General features: G+C 38.6%; 1 pseudogene; it reads right to left on the bottom strand.

Moving 5' to 3' along the window:
• Positions 1–1,306: 1,306 nt before the first annotated feature.
• Positions 1,307–1,426, bottom strand: LOC129888046 (5S ribosomal RNA; annotated as a pseudogene).
• Positions 1,427–13,975: the final 12,549 nt, after the last annotated feature.

The raw sequence follows: 13,975 nt of genomic DNA, 5'->3' as shown, positions 1-13,975 counted from the left end.
CCACCAACTAATTAGGAAAAAAACTTCTAACAGACGCACCTCAAAGAGATGTCAGGAACTGAACATGAATACGAATTAAAAGGGGGATATATAAGTATGAATTGAACAGTGTGATACGAGTATGCAGGGATAAAGTGGAACTACTAGTAAGACGCACTTAGTACGCGTTGACTAAGTTAAAGGCCTACGTTAAGAACGCAGTAAGAGCATGGGGCTTAAGATACAAAAAAAAATGATGCGTGTACACAACGTCGCCCCAAAAATTGTGGAACCCTTAAGGAACGAGGATGGAAAACTTAAGGAACAAATGGCGTAACTTCTATTCGCCCCAAGAAGCAAAGGATATGGGTTGGAATAAAGCTACTACTTCAAGAAAACCTTAGATAGTTATTGTCGGAATACTAGCACTGTCTAATTGGAATTGGAACCACTACAGGTGCAAAGTAATTCTGGGAAAACGAAAAGTAGAAGGTGGCCTTGGATGAGTTGTTCCTTGGGTCACATTATTCAAGTACCGATTAGTAGACAGGACCTCACATTAAATATGGAAAGGTTCTCATCGCTTCGTAATTTAGTCAAGACTCCGTACGCGGATAGTCCGTTTATAAAATATAAAGATAGACAGAGACATGATGCAGTACCAAGTAGATTGGAGGAAAAGATTGGGCGAAATTGAGACTGGACAAAGAGACATAGAGCAAGGTACAAGCAGATGAAAGTACGAGTACCCTCTAAAGGGGGGAAGTTAATGAGAAAATGGCAAAAGTAGGAGGCGATAATTGATATGGCGATATATTTGAGATAGACGTCTAAACTTCAATAAGATATCTTGCTGAACCAAGTTAGAAAGGTCCGGAAGCTACCAATAATTGGAGGGAAGCCAGAATACTACATAAGGCAGCATTAAGAAGTTTGTGACGAGACCCTGAATAACATAACACTAGAAGGCGGCTGCGTATAACAACAAAAGAGTGTAACCATGAAAGTATATCAACCAACTTAAAAGACATTACGAAGGATAATAACAGCATACTATACCAAAAGCCAAAATCTTGGTTATAGAGTTAGTCACAAATGATGTTTCGATAGATAAATAACCAAAGAAAAAGGAATAGAAAGCCTCCTGTGGTAGAAAATGAGGAGAACACAAAGTGAATAGAGGATAGTGGAGCTAAAGGTCTACGCCAATACTGTATGCAAGATAACAGACGAAAGGACAAGACAAAACATAAAGACTCGCGAGATAACGCTGAGGTAAATCTAGAGCTAAGTTGAGTGCCCCACACATTATGGCAAGGATTACAATGAAACACAACACGAAGACTTCCCAGGGAGGTCTCCCATCCCAGTATTACTCTCGCCCCAGCACGCTTAACCTCGAAATTCTGATGGAACTTAATGCGTTAGTGCTGGTATGATCACGCGAGAAGGAAGAATCGGAACTAGCGATGGAGAAATGACATGATATTATGTTCCTGGAATACTATACGTTACGTTGAGGGTATTGTAAAAAGGATTTAAGCAAGACAAGAAGGATTAGCTAACTGCTAACTGATGACGCACTCAAATGCCACAGCTCTTCAACATAGAACCAGTTAATGAGAGAAAAACCGCAGAATGACTATATGGGCTAGTGGGCGAGGGAATTTCAACACCACTTGGAATCCAACTCTGAGGGCGAAAAAGCAAAAACCAAAAAGTAAGGGTACCAGCTGATGTAATGTAGAATGACAGGAAGCAATACCCAAGGTTGAAAATTCCACAATATGACCAGGACTACAAGACTCACTTCGCACTCTAGCCCCAGATGAATCTGGAGGGAAAGTTACTTGTGGATTAACTATATTAGTCCCTGTTCCTTCGATCAAAGGGTACCTACTCCGCCGAGAAGGGGTAAAATTGTAGAGTAAAAGAGTCGTAGGACCTTACGGAGTCCCCACAACTATTGTCCGTGGCAAGGGAGCCCAAGTTGCAATTAATTATCGAGAGATACAAAGATAGGTTAAGCCAAATTACTGAGATGGAATTAGTTCTACGGGTGGAGTAAAACCCTACTATGAGTGGACCAAAGGTCTACCCCAACATCGAGTGTAGGATAAGGGAGAAAAAGGCAGGGTAAAACATGACGACTAGCGAGGTAACGCTAGGATACTTCTTGTACCCTCTCATATTCTTGTAAAAGTAAAGAATGTCATAAGATAATGAGTTTAGAGGATTACAAGCGGGAGTAAGGTAAATTGTGAAAGGGTCTAAGTAAAACTGGCAGAACTATCTGGTTACTACAGAAGGATGAGCTTATATGCAAAAATTCCTTCGGAATTATACCAGATCATGGTAGACAAAGCACAGAACGACTATGAGAGCCATTATATGTGGGTACTGCAATATTTTTCGGTAGCCAACCCTAAGGATTGGAAAAAAGGAGGGGAAGAAGGACCTAAAAGATAGAATGCCAATTACAGTTCTAAAAAGAGTCGAGAAGGACTATACGAGCCTAACGGTTCCCAAATTATCAACATCGTTATGAACATATTTTTTATTCTATAAGAGTAGGGTGCTATATGGGTTATTGTGGGTAGGCTAATAAATCAGCCCATTTGCTTCCAATCATGAGCACCTATGTAGCTAATATTAGGTAGAGTTATACAATATGGAGGTAATAAGGTTCCATGAGGTTCTCCCCAGCTAATATCTTAGATGGAAGGACTTCAATTAAGATTAACATTTGGACCTCAATCCAAGAAGAGATCGGGAACATTTGGACACATGTATATATATACCTCCTTGGAGAGTGACAAGTGGCATCCCCTAGGGGTTACACGTGGCAGCCCTCTAGGGGTGACATGTGGCAGCCCCCTAGGGGTGATATATGGAAGCCCTCTAGGATGCCACCTCAGCCCATACAGCCACTCATATGCTGCCATGTGGTAGTGGGGTCCACCCCCCAAGCAGGAAAGTGGGTCACCTCCTTGATTCAACTGATGTTGCGTGGCACTTCCTCTTGCTGCCACGTGACACTCTCTTCGTGCTGCCACGTTTCATCCTCTTCTCTCCCTCGTGGGTTCATAATCTCGTCTTACCTAAAGAACCTGTGTAATCCCGGCTACTCAAGCTTAGTATATAGTCAAGTAGCTCAAGTATGTAAAACTTCTAAGTTAATAGCTTACGTAGGTAAGTCGAGTCCTATGAATCATTACTTGGCCTCCAACTCCTTCCGACTTCTCATGACCCTATTTCCAACCTTCCCTACTATGGGGTATCACATTCTCCCTTCCTTAGAGTTGTTTGATGTGTCGTAGATTATCCCACTCACATGATAACTTCTAAGAAGCTTAGGAGACACTCCGAGCTCAAGAGTGTGGGGTGTAACAATAGTAAGTCTAGTTGTTAGGGAATTATTATTCTATGAGGTATGATTTATTCGAAATAACTTTCTGTTAATTGAGATATATTGAAAAAGTTATATGTATCTTATCACAAACCTATGCAATACTTGAATATATATATTGAGGTTAAATAGTAATTGGTGTTTGACAACAATTATTAATGTTTAAGCTAGTACATGACACATGTTAGTATTTTTTTAGCAATTCAAGTTAATCATTACCTTTATATTATGCATTATACGTATATACGATTATATGAACAAATCTCTTAAATTATTTTTCCTCTCAAAGCAAAATAATTTATGGATATATACATGGCTATTGTGAACATAGGATATAAAATCCATCCTTGACTACCTTCTTTTTATTTCACTCTTCATTAGTGATTGGTCCAAAATCCTCTATGTAAACACACTGCATATCTACATCTATTATGTTGAAAAATCTTAGGTGGAAAATATATTTTGATTATTTATTTAAGCACTAGAGGGAATTTATTATCGATATGTAATTATTCTAGCTCTAATTCAAGGTATGTTAAGGAAAAATTCTCTTTTTCATAATGCACAAATTTCAAAAATTACAAATCTATCAAAAGAGTAATTTTTATTATTCTATTTTTAGGTAGACCCTCTGTGAGGGCATTGGAATGTCAGTTGATCTTATTTCTTGACTTTAGTGTATTAATATCGTGCTTGTAACTTTGTGTAGCATGTTTGAAAGTTAAAGTTATTTTCTGTCGTGATTCGTATCCCCTTATATGCATAAGTGACCTAATAACCAACTAGTGAGTTTAAATTGTTGGAAAATCGCCCTATTACATCTAAGGAAGTTGTGAAGTCATTATTTCTTGTTATAAGCTTTTAGAAAAATGTTATTTGAAAAAAATATTCATACTAAATCTTGTACTATATTTCTTTCGTTATATACTTGTCAAACACCCTTGTTCTAAACCGATGATACTACCACCAAATTGGAGTCACTTATAATAACTTATGTTAAGAATGTCAGTATCCTTTTGAATTCCTAAACGAATAATTTTCTAAGATAAAGTAGATTCAAGAGCTTCCAGTCTATAGAAGTTTTGTAGGTCTAATGGTCATATAAATGTGTAAGACCCTGAAATTTGGAAAGTTGAAACCCAAGGAAAATTCCTCAAAGTTGACTATCCTCAGAGTTACGAGTCACTTTACGAATCGTAGCCATCTCTACGACTCATAGGGATGAGTAGTAGAGGGAGCCATGAACCAATCTCAAAATAAACCTTAGATGACACCCTAAGACTCAAAAGTACGAGTCGTAGGAGTGTCTATAATTCATCATACCAAGTCGTAACAAAAGATCAGAGACCTTGAAATCAGGGTCCCTTCAGAACCTATAGGGTGAATGTAAATAACAAGTCGTAAGGAAGATTATGAGTCGTAACAATGACTCATAATAAAACTTTAGAGAACCTTAAACTTTCAGGTTTTTATACCAGTAGGATGAGTCAAGTTGATGACTCGTAATCATAATGACAAGTCATAATCATGACTCATAAATGTAAGTTCAGAGGTTCCCAAAATCCTCGGAATTCAAGACATGTACGAAGACTCAAGTGTACAAGTCGTAGACTTGAGGATGTATCATAGAAGTGGATTCATAGGTCCAAATTCTAGTTGAATGAAGGGCAATCTGGTCTTTTCCCAAAGTTTAGTTCAATGAACCTAGACATTATTATGTCCAAGTTCAATTGTATAACTACCCAATCCTTTGAAATTCCTTCTATTCTAATTCATTCATCAAAAATTTTGATAAGGCAAGATCACAAATCCTCTTAAGCTATTCTTCAAATTTTAAGCTAGGGTTTCAATTTCATCAAGGTTCCTCTTCAATTTTGAGTTGAATTCACCAAGTATGTGGGGGTTGATCCATGGTTTCCTTTTACGAATTGAGTGCCAAGGTTTCCTCAAAGTTTTCTTCAAATTTCAATCGTCTATTAACCCCACTTTTGATGAATTGCATTGGGTTGTTTTAATTTCGTTTTTAGATGTTATCAATGATAATTATAAGCATGTTTCTACTTGAATTGCATGATTTCAAGTTGAATTATGAATGCCCATGTATAAAGTTATTTTCAATTATGATTATTAGGTTCAGTGATGATTTACTTGAGTTTTTAATTATGAGTTCAATGATTTCAAAAGAAAGTTTTTATAAATGAAGTTGAGATTGATGATAAATTGATAAAAGTTATGATGATGATTAATTATGATCCAAGAAAGATATTATAGTCTTATAAGTACAATTATTACACAGTCAGATTTAAGATGGTGATAACGACAATTCTCACTGAAGTTTATGGGTTCCTATGAATCACTAAAGTTAATGAGTTACTCTTATGATTATTTTTATGATAAATCTATTAATGAAGTTTTAATGTTTCTAATGAATTCCGTTCGGATATAAACCAAGCACCGAGAGGACTTCTAGGTGGGGTTTGGTCCGATAACATATTTAGTTACCCAATAGAATCCTTGTAGCAATGGAAAGTACTAAACTACGTTTGTTACACCCCACACTCCCGAGCTCAAAATGTCTCTTAAGTTCCTTAGACATTATCATGTGAGACGGATAAGCTACAACACTATCAAACCACTTTAAGGAAACGAGAATGTGATACCCCATAGTAGAGAAGGTTGGAAATAAAGTCTTAAGAATCCGGAAGGAATTGGAGGCCAAGTAATGAGTTGTAGGACTCGATTCACCTACGTAAGCTACTAACTTAGAAGTATTACATACACAAGCTATTGGAGTACATATCAAGCTTACGTAGCACGGATTACATAAGCTCTTAAAATAGAATGAGATTACGAACCCACGAGGAAGAGGAGAGGACAACACGTGGTAGCTAATAGAGGAGAGACACATGGAATCACCTTAATCAAGCAGGTGATGCACCTACTTAGAGTCAAGTAGGTGATGAAGCAGCTTGGGGGTGGACCCAACTGCCACATGGCAGCCCTAATAGGTTGCATAGATGCGGTGGTCCAATCACGGCTGGAAACGTGTCACCTCCAAGGCATCCCATATATATACATGTTCCATAACTCTTAAGGTCATTTCTATCCACAAAACTTCAGCAGCAACAATAAAAAAAAGAACCCTAAGTCTAAAGAGAAAAAGAGGACGGCTTGGAGAAAAAAAATAGGTAAGTCCCGATTTCATTCCGTAAAATAATTATCCAGTGTATAAAACGATGATATGGAGGTATTATAAGTATAAAATCATGGATTGGTGGAGCCAAAACGGACAGCAAACAGTCCACGCAACTTCCAGCACGCTAAAGAGGTTTCCGAGGCGCAATATTGGCTAGTTTTGGCCAATTTCGGGTAAGGTAAGGTTTCTCATTTAAATTTGGACTTTATGGGGTTGTTATGGAGGGTATTATGTACCTTTTATACTGATGGAAGTATAAAAAATTCGTGGATAAAGAAACAATCTAAATTGATGTCGTCGTAGTTAAATTGTAGTCGAAGTAAGGAGTTGTGCATTTGGAGGAGGCTGCTGGTTGTGTGGTGTGTATTGAAGGGACTAAATGTATTATAAAATAGGTGGGGGATCTTCTGGTTGCATCCACACGACCCCCTCTTCATACGGTTAAAGGTTTTGCAAAACGGAAACTAGAAACCTTATTTTGGTATCGTGGTTTCGAGTGAGTCATTTGGAGTTGATGTAGTATAAGATTGATGTAAATTGTATATATATATGTGCGCAAGGTTATTGTTGTTGGTTGTCTGTATCTATTAGGAGTATAATTGGAAATTTAGATAGGCATATTATAGGTGAGATGCTGCCTAATTTTGGTTAACACCTTAACTAGCTAAAGGACTAGTTGAGAAGACGAGCGAGGAAATGAGTTCTATGAATACTCGTATGTAACTTAAGATGCTGGAAAGTCAAGGATTGTTGATTCTCGGATTGATTCCAAGAGACGACGAGGTGAATGTGTAAACGGTAACCCGTAAGAGGTATGTAAAGCTAATGTTTCCTTCGTTTGGCATGTTTTGGCATACGTATGTAAGGCTTATACTTTCTTTTAGCATGTCTTTGGCATAAGTATGTAAATCTTATTCCTTCTCTTAGCATGATTTGACATAAGTATATAAAGCTAATCTCCCTTTTTGGCTTGGTTTTTACGAAACAAGTATATGACTTTCATATGATTCCAAAGAAGTTCCTATACTTAAAGCCAGTAGGATGGCCAATTTTGTGACTTTCAAAAGATATTTTGTTATGCCTTGATACGTGTATATGATTCTCAGAAGTTCTATTTTGATATAACTCATAGTGACTTTCAAAAGGTACTTGATATGACTCTTGTCTCGATTTTGAACGAAAGCTCATTTTGATTATTGCGTCGAGTCTCAGATATGATTTAAATTGCATATAGTTTCTCACTACTACATTCATGGATGCCTCAATGCTTCATTCACTGAGCTCGTGCCAGGTTTTGTTATCATACGTACTTCTCTGCATTGTTCATTGTGCCGCGACGTGAGGGGGCAAGTACGACCTGTAGTTGGGAATTGTGGAGTTATGATGTCCCATGTACACATATGATATTTTCACGACCCAACCCCGGAAGCCGCGACTGGGGTCCGATCTAGACCCTCCGTATACATATCTATCAGCTGTGGTCACATTGAACTATAAATAAATAGTATCATGTAACAAAGCCCCATTGGGCGATAACATTTTCATAAACCTGTAGCCCTTTTAATTTGTACCGCAACACGATAGGGCACGCAAGCCGACAAGGATGCCATAACATAATAACATATATCATATATCATGTAGACCCAGCTAAATTAAACTGACATACACAACCCACATATACATGTCTGCAGACCTCTAAACATATGAATGACAACATATGGCGGGACAGGGCCCCCGCCGTACCCCTGAATGGACGAAATAATTTTTATACATCTGTGGACAGTACCAAAAACTAGGCCCCGATACAATGGAGCCTCTTCCAACTGAGCTGCATGGAATCCTAAGCTGACGGACTCCCAAAATCTGTATATGTACCTATGGGCATGAACGCAGCCCCCCGAGAAAGGGGGTCAGTACGATATATGTACTGAGTATGTAAAACATAATATAATACAACTGGAAGCATATCTGAGATACAAAAACAGGGGATAAGATATCAATTCAGAAACCTGTACCTGTACTTTGTGAATTACAAAAACATGCATGTTCGAGTCATATCATATAGCCGGCCCTTTCGGGGGTCCGGTAAATCATCTCTGTAAAATCATCTCTGTAAAACCATCATGGCCCCAGTGCCATCACCACCTTATTACAACACATCATCATATATCTATACACGTATCCTGGCCCTCTATTGACGGACTCAGGGAATAATGCAGTGAACAGTGCACGAGAACATATCCTGGCCCGGGACTCAGGAAAAGATGGGTCACAGTATACATGAGTAGAGTAATGAGCAACTATATGCAATTTAAATCATTATCGAAGACTCAACCGTAGAAGAAAATTAAGCTATTGTCTGGGAATCAGGATTGTAATGTAATCACCTTAAATGCCCTTTAAATGCCATTAGGGGCTATACTAGTTAGTGTTTCGGGGTCCTTAGACACGTACTAAGATAATGCTAACTGCTTAAGGACTCCAGAATACATGTTTTCATATAGTCCTTACAACTAGGAGCCCGTATATTCATTAAGTCCTTAGTATAGGTAAGGCTCAAGGAAAGTAGCTTAACTGTTATAAAAGTTCGTTACCCAGAAGTGAATAAAAGTCACTTAGAAATGGAATTACTTCAGAGATCACATCATTGTTTACTTACCTCTACGACATGCCAAAAGAAGAGAAAGAATAGGCTTTACCTACAACTAAGACATGCCAGAAGAACAAAGAGAATAAACTATATATAGTCTGTACTTTCCTTTATGGGATCTGCATACACATATTTCATACCCGGCCCATCATGGGGCTCGGTGAATCATTATGGCATCATAATCTCACTTTCGTACTAAATACGTATCAAGGGAAATGAGAGATAGCTTTCCACACACTAGTGTTTAACACGTAGAAGCCTTACTAGGCAATACTCAATCCTTGCAGAAATTCCAATACTAAGCAGTGGATAGGGGTTATGAGGCATACTTGGAGTTTTGGGAATGGAATTATCCCCATATTCCACACACAATTCACTTAAGGCTAAAACTTGCCAAAAGGAAAGAAAGATAGCTGTACGAACTTATACCAAAACATGCCGAGAGAAAGCTTTACATACCTCTTGGGAGTTACCCTTTATCCTGCTCGCCTCATTGTCTTCTGAACCTATTCAATATAAATTAATACGAATATCAACTACTCTTAACTTTTCAGTATCTGAGGTTACGCCTTAATGTTAATGGAATCTATTCCCTTCATCGTTTCCTCGACTAGTTCTTTAGTTTGTTAAGGCGTTAACGAAAATTGGGCAGCACCTCCCCTATAATGTGCCCTATCCAAATTTCCAATTAGGTCCCTAAGACCTACAGCCAACCAACAACAACAACCTGGAACAATTCATACCAACAATATACAACATAAACTCCAAACGACTTATTCAAAAAGATGATATCAAATAGGGTGTCTAGTCTTTATTTTACAACGCCTTTAATTATACGCAACGGGGGTTCATTTGGACTCAACCAGAAGCACTCTAACCCACATTAGAACATATTTAGTCCCTGCAACAAGACACCACACCCCTGCAGCAGCAACTCACAAGAACAACGCCTTACCTTGACGACAATTCGACTATAACGACTACACTTTAGTTTATTCCGAACGCCAAGTATTCTAATGATATTTACACACTTCCAGCCACCTATAGGGCGTGTAACATGCTCCATCAGAACAAATAAAGCTCAAATTTAAAGACGAAACCTTACCTTACATTAAACTTGTCAAACTCGCCAAAACTATCCAAAATGTGAAATCTGGACAGCTTACTGTTTTACCTTGTCGCTTCGTTTCGAAGGGGTAATGGAGGGAAACAGGATTTACGTCCTTCATGAAAGTTATATACATGTGTATTAGGGTCGCAAACAATTTCGAATCATCCCTACATCAATTTTGTACAAAAAGATACGACCAAAATACTTACAGCTGTCCGTGTAGAATTTCCAAAACCAAATCTGAGCAGTACCTCCTCTACGCTTCATCACCATTTTTCTAGCTGATAAATGTAAAACTGGATTTTAGAGTCTGAATGAAAGTTATATACCCACGAAATACCTTTCCAAAACATATTAAATCACTCGAAACGAATCTGTACAGAAGAAGTTATACCAATATTACTAACCACTGTCCCTTCCAAAAACGGGTTTGTTAACTAGCATTTTCTCTTATTTTCTCTTCCAAATTCCAATTGCAAAGCTGGAGTTTTACTTCCATGAAGGTCTTAAAGTACATATATACGTATCCATGTACTTAAGGTACACCGTATATAATTAATTCACGGAAGAAAATTGGAAAACTAACCTTTAAACTTCAAGAACCATGGCTGCTTCTCTATTTCTCTCCCTCACGTTTTTTTTTCTCTATGTTGGCTGATGTTTTGATGGATAAATGAAGTATATGATATATATCAACATATATATGTGGCTTTAGGGTGTGACACGTGTCAACCCCAAGAGGTGACACGTGTCCAGCCCCTATTGGGCCACCGTATCATGCTGCCAACTATGGGCTGCCACGTGGAAGTGGGGTCCACCCCCCAAGAAGGTGGGTCACCTGCTTCCTTGAGGTGCTGCCACGTGTCTCTTCTTCATTGGCTACCACGTGTCGTCTTTTTTCCCTTCCTCGTGGGCTCGTAATCCCGTCTTATTTTATGTACCTATGTAATCTGTGCTACGTAAGTTTGATATATTCTTAAGTAGCTCAAGTACATATGACTTTTAACTTAGTAGATTACATAGGTAAATCGAGTCCTACGACTCATTACTTGGCCTCCAATTCCTTCCGGACTCTTATGATTTCATCTCCAACCTTCTCTAGTATGGGGTATCACATTCTCCCTTCCTTAGAGCCGTTTAATAGTGTCGTAACTTAAGTGGCTCACATGCTTGCTTCTAAGTAACTTAAGGGACATTCCGAGTTCAAAGATGTGGGGTGTAACATCCTTCCCCCCTTTAGAACATTCGTCCCCGAATGTTAAATACAACCTTCTGTAAGACTTTATATAAATTATAGAGGGGTTCCTTTCCTTTATGCTATCACCTGCATTCCCATCTATATTATTAACATACGAGTTCTCAAGAGTTGGAGTTACCTGTAGACATCGGTTATAGGTGCAAATACTTATATTCCATGTTCTCTTCAGTTCCCCGATCATCCTCTTTCTGGTTTTGGTTTTTCCACCGTAACTTGACGGAAGATACGTCTTTAGTCTACAACCTTCCAGTTTGCCGATCCAGGATGGTGGTAGGATTTTCCTCATAGGATTCCATCTACTGGACCTCATTTATGGAATATACCTTGGGTGACTCGTCAGTATCTAATGGACTGGGCGTATAGTTTCCAACTGAGGTGGTAAGCTTAACTTACCAGCCACGTTGCCCACCTTATGAGTAACTTGATACCGTCTAATATATTTCTGGGTCAAGTTCCTTTTCTAGGTGACCCTATGATGAATATCCAATCATCAACTTGAACTCTGTATATCGACGTCGATTATCTGTATGTCATTCCTGCCGACTCTGGGATTTTAGTCAATAGCTTGCTTAATCATGTCGAGGCCATTGGAATACTAGAGTAGTAATTATTATTGTAGGCAACTTGATAAGTGATGGATAATCATTCCGGCTACCTTCGAAGTTAATCTCCTGGCTTGTGACATATCTTCTAGCGTCTAATAGTGCGCTCAGTCTGTTTAGTAGCTCGAGGGAGAAATGCGGTATAAGACCTGTCTATGCTCCTGACCTCTTCTTGGACTGATCTCAAGGCGTTAATTATAATTGAAGTCCCTTTACCTGGATATTAGAGGAGGAAACCTCACGGAACCTTACCATTCTCCATGTTCTATAACTCCCTCTAATTTCAGCTGCATAGGTGCTCTTGATTGGAAGCAAATGGGCTAATTTCTTAGACTAATCACAACAACTCGTATAGCACCCTACTCTTACCAAGTATAAAATGGGTGTGTAATGACGTGGATAATTTGGGAACCGTTAGCCTCGTATAGTCTTTCTCGACTCTTTTCAGAACTTTAATTGGCCTATATTGTTATTCTGTGGTTTTCCACTCATTAACTGGTTCTATGTTGAAGAACTGTGGCATTCAAGTGTGTTGTCAGTTAGCAATTAGCTAATCCTTCTTGTGTTGCTTAAGTTCTTGTTAGAATTGCCTTAACATATCTTATAATACTCTGGGTATATCATCTCATATCGTTTCTCCGTTGCTAGTTCAGATTCTTCTATCTCGCGTGATCATACCAGCACTAACGCATTAAGTTCCATCAGAATTTTGAAGTTAAGCGTGCTGGGGCGAGAGTAATATTGGGATGGGTGACCTTCCTGGGAAGTCTTCGTGTATCATTTCACTGTAATCCTTTCTACGATGTGCGGACACTCAATTTAGCCCAAGATTTACCTCAGTGTTGTCTCGCGAGTCATTATGTTTTGCCCTGTCCTTCCTTTGTTATCTTGCGACCAGTATCGGCGTAGATCTTTAGTTCCGCTATTACCATATCCCTTTTTGGTCAGTTTGGTTTAACTTCCCCTATTGTATTCCCCTCCTTTCTGTACGCACCCATTCATTAGGGTGGGCTACTGAGTAGCGCTAAAGTTCTTTCATATAGTGACCTTTGGAGCCATTTTGAGTTTTGGCTATTATTAAATGGCATAGCTTTAAAGGAATTTGACATATAAGCTCCCTTATCCTTTATTCACTTTGTGTTCTTCTCATTTTCTACCACAGGAGGCTTTCTATTCCTTTGTCCTTGGTTATACATTTATCGCAACATCATTTGCGACCAACTCTATAGCCAACATTTTGGCTTTTTGGTCTAGCATGTTGTCATTATCCTTCGTAGTGTCTCTTGAATTATTTGATATCCTTTCATGGTTACACTATTTTGTTTTTATATGTAGCCGCCTTCTAGGGTTATGTTGTTCAGGGTCTCGTCACAACTTCTTATCGCTGCTTTATGTAGCATTCTGGCTTCCATCCAACTATTGGTAGCCTCCGAACCTTCTTAACTTGGTTCGGCAAGATACCTTATTGAAGTTAAGACGTTCGTCTCAGATATATTCCCATATCGATTGCCTTCACCTTAATTTTGCCATTTTCTCATTAACTTCCCCCCTTTAGAGGGTACTCGCACTTTCATTTGTTTGTAATTGTAGTCGTTCAATTTCAATTAGGCAGTACTAGTATTCCGTCGATAACTATTCCAAGTTTTCTTGAAGCAGTGGCTTTGTTCCAACCTATATCCTTTGTTTCTTGGGACGAATAGACGTTGCATCATTTGTTCCTTAAGTTTTCCATCCTCGTCCCTTAAGGGTTCTACTATTTTTGGGGCGACG

This window comes from Solanum dulcamara, chromosome 4 (assembly GCF_947179165.1).
Source record: "Solanum dulcamara chromosome 4, daSolDulc1.2, whole genome shotgun sequence".
In the NCBI taxonomy this organism is placed as follows: Eukaryota; Viridiplantae; Streptophyta; class Magnoliopsida; order Solanales; family Solanaceae; genus Solanum; species Solanum dulcamara.
Note: the sequence above shows the minus strand (reverse complement) of the source record. Positions and strands in the feature narration are given on the sequence as shown.